This window comes from Copadichromis virginalis, linkage group LG4 (assembly GCF_057382275.1).
Source record: "Copadichromis virginalis isolate Kocher_CV1m ecotype Utaka linkage group LG4, C_Virginalis_male_GT1.1, whole genome shotgun sequence".
Lineage (NCBI taxonomy): Eukaryota > Metazoa > Chordata > Actinopteri > Cichliformes > Cichlidae > Copadichromis > Copadichromis virginalis.
The window spans coordinates 9,098,810-9,102,854 of record NC_140621.1 but is presented as its reverse complement, the minus strand read 5'-3'; positions in this window follow the sequence as shown (position 1 = coordinate 9,102,854).

The following is a 4,045-nucleotide window of genomic DNA, read 5'->3' as shown; positions in this document are numbered from 1 at the left end:
AAAATAGAGACGACTCTGGCCCTTCCTGTAAAGTGCTGTGGTGTTTTTAGCCCAGTCCAGTTTATTGTCAATGTGTACTCCAAGGTATTTATAGTCCTCCACAATGTCAACACTGACCCCCTGGATTGAAACAGGGGTCAAGTGTTTCCTGGTCTTCCTGAAGTCCACGATCAGTTCCTTGGTCTTTGCCACGTTGAGCTGCAGATGATTCTGCTCACACCACGTGACAAAGGAGTCGACCACAGCCCGGTACTCTGTCTCATCATCCCTGCTGATGCATCCAACCACCGCAGAGTCATCAGAAAACTTCTGAAGATGGCAGGTCTCTGTGCAGTGGCTGAAGTCTGTGGTGTAGAGGGTGAAGAGGAAGGGGGAGAGGACAGTCCCCTGTGGTGCCCCTGTGTTGCTAATCACCTTGTCAGACACACACTGTGGGAGACGTACATATTGTGGTCTTCCTGTCAGGTAATCAACAATCCCGGACACCAGAGAAGCATCCACCTGCATCGCTGCTAACTTATCACCCAGGAGGGTCGGCCTGATGGTGTTGAAAGCACTGGAAAAGTCAAAAAACATGACCCTCACAGTGCTCGCCGGCTGGTCCAGATGGGTGTAGACACGATTGAGCAGGTAGATGATGGCGTCCTCTGTTCCGAGACGAGGCTGATAAGCGAACTGAAGGGGATCCAGATGTGGTCTTACTATGGGTCGCAGCTGGTCCAGGATGAGCCTTTCCAGGGTCTTCATGATGTGGGAGGTCAGTGCCACGGGCCTGTAATCCTGGGGGCCACTGGGACGAGGCGTCTTTGGTACAGGGACGAGGCATGATGTCTTCCACATCACCGGGACCCTCTGCAGACTCAGACTCAGCATAAACAGTTTATGAAAGACTCCACACAGCTGGGGGGCACAGGCCTTGAGGACAAGGGGACTCACTCCGTCTGGTCCAGCAGACTTGCCTGAGTGAAGTCTCCTCATTTGCATCTCAACCTGGTATTGAGTGAAGGTGATGGGTGGGGGAGGGGTGTCAGGAATCTCACAGGAGGCAACATGTGAAGAGAGAGGCTGGCACAGTGGTGTGGCTCTGGATTCCAGGCTGACTGCAGGTGAGGTTGTGGGGGTGGGAGCAGACACTGTGGTGTCGAATCTATTGAAAAACAGATTCAACTCGTCGGCTCTATTCTCACCTCCCTCAGCTCCCCTGCTGTTGGTTGGCCTGAATTCAGTGATGGTCTTCATGCCCCTCCACACCTCTCTCATGCTGTTCTGCTGGAGTTTCCACTCCAGCTTCCTCCTGTAATTGTCCTTAGCCTCTCTGATCTTGTCCTTTAGTAACACCTGGACCTTCCTCACCTCCTCTTTGTTGCCCCCTCTGAAAGCCCTCTTCTTGTTGTTGAGGAAGGCTTTGATGTCCTTAGTCACCCACGGCTTGTTATTTGGGTAACAATGAACAGTCTGAGCTGGAACAATGGAGTCGGTGCAGAAAGTTATGTAGTCTGTGATACACTCAGTAAGCCCATTGATGTCCTCGGCGTGAGGCTCACAGAGTGTTTCCCAGTCGGTCACCTCGAAACAGCCCTGTAGTTCCGCTATTGCCTCCTCTGACCACCTCCTAACAGTCCTGGTGGTCACAGGTTCCCTCCTCACAATTGGCACATAGCGGGGGGTGAGGTGAATCAGGTTATGATCTGACCTACCAAGTGGGGGGAGGGAGGAGGAGCTGTATGCATCCTTGACGTTAGCATACAGTAAGTCTAAAGTTTTCTCTCCCCTGGTGGGACAGTCCACATATTGTTTGAATGTTGGTAGTGTATTGTCCAGTGATACATGGTTGAAGTCACCCGAGATCACAATAAAGGCACTCGGGTGCTGAGTCTGTAGCCGAGCTATGGCAGAGTGGATAGTGTCACATGCAGCTGTGGGGTTAGCAGAGGGGGGAACATAAACAGCCACCAAGATGACGTGAGAGAATTCCCTGGGTAAATAATACGGCCTGAGTCCAACAGCACACAGTTCAGTGTCCGGGCAACAAATCCTTTCTTTGATTGTTATGTTGGCAGGGTTACACCACCGGTTGTTAACTAAAACAGCAAGCCCACCTCCTTTACGCTTACCGCTAGCGATGCTGTCCCTGTCCGCCCGAACAGTGTGGAAGCCTTCCACGGAAGCATTCTCATCGGGAATGACCTGGTGCAGCCATGATTCGGTGAAACACATCAGGCTACACTCTCGGTATTCCCTCTGACTCCGTACCAGTGCTGAGAGCTCGTCGATTTTACTTGCCAACGATCGCACATTTCCCATCACGATAGACGGCAGACACGGTTTAAACCTCCTCCTCGCTTCGAGCCTCCGCTGTCTCACCGTCACCTTTTTTCTTCTCTTCTGTCCTTGACCTCTGCATCCCCGATGTGTTTTCCTCCAAATTTCAGCTGGTACTTCTGCGGGCACTTCTGCGGGCCTGGCCAGCGAGCCGGCCGGCATCAGGGCGATCAGCTGATCTCTGGAGTAAACAGTCCGTGCGTGTAGGAGATGTGCCGCGGTCCCGTTCCATGATAAAAGTAACAGTTCCACGGCCACCAGAAGAACAAAAACTCTCTCAATCCACATGATTGAGTAAGAGATAGAAAACGGAGGAAAATACAAGTCAGAAAAAAAAAGAATACGTAAGAAAAAAGAGCTAAACTAAGAGAAAAGCAGGAGCGACTGTAACAGGCTGCACGCTGGTTGGCGCATGCGCAACCAGACTGTCACGATGGCTGTATTGGGCTGTTCCATTGTAATTTGTGTGCTCGAGTGCGTGTGACTGTTCACGCGCGTGCGTGTGCGCGAGTCTAGGCTTTCAATCAGGATATAAAGCGAAAAGGCGCTACCGTAAAGACTGGTGTAAAAGCGCAAGGAAATTTATGCGGCGGATAGGAGGCGGCTGGCTTGACCGCGGCTCACAAATGACGGCTCACTTTACCGCAGTATCAAACCGTCCTAGTCTCTGAGTTTTGTGATTCTTCATTTGCAGAAAATATCTCAGTTTGTCTCCTCCTTTCCCTCTGTAATCTAAAACAGAGATAATATGTCTTGGATAATTTGTAAGATATTTTTGTACTTTTTAAATATACGTTTTGTTTTTTGTTTCTTTAATTTGGAGTTGGAAAATGAGTTGAGCCGAATGCTTTGTGTCAAAGATGGTTGCCCTTCCAATGCATAGACTCAGCCCTGTAATAAAATCAAGACTTACATTTATTCTAATGGTCAGCACCTGTGAAGTATTGTAGTTGCAAAAGCTAAGTCCTATTCTATAAAAGTCAGTTTGGAAAACAGCCCTCAGCTCCCTTGACCTATAATCAGAGTAAACACTTACTGATGAGTAAGTAAAAAAACACAGTAAAGAGCTTAGGCAATAAAATTAGATCAGAAAATGAGCTTTGTCCAAAAGGTGGCTAGGATTTCCCTTAGAAATACGGTGAGGAGATTAGTATTTGGCAAGGGTTAGGAGTGGAGCCACTGCTCCTTCACATCAAAAGGAGCCAGCTGAGGTGTGTGCCTCCTGGGTAAGGTGTTTCGACCGGGCCTATCCTAACGGCAGGAGGTCCCGGAGTAGACCCAGGACCCACTGGAAAGAATATATCAATTATATGGCCTGGGAATGCCTTAATATTTCCCCAGATAAGCTGGAAGAAGTATCTGGTGAGAAGGTCTGGCGTTCCCTGCTTAGGCTCCTGCCCCCATGATCCACTGTCAGATAAGGTATATTTTCAATGTTAACTTTTATTGAAGTGGTTGTCATGTGTTTTCAAACAGTGTGCATCATTCACAATGCACGGCACATAGTGCCACACCTTTCAGTCGCATCTTATTTGCTTTTCGGATGTTAATTTTTCCCATTTTGATAATATATTAACATGTTTTGTAGTAACATGTTTTAATATCATTGGAGACGTTTATCATCAATGGGCGTCTCCCATTTTGACCTCAGGACTTCCAGACCATACTCGGCACAGATGTTTCTGTACACTATGCTAGCATCTTGCACCCTGCTGTTATGTGC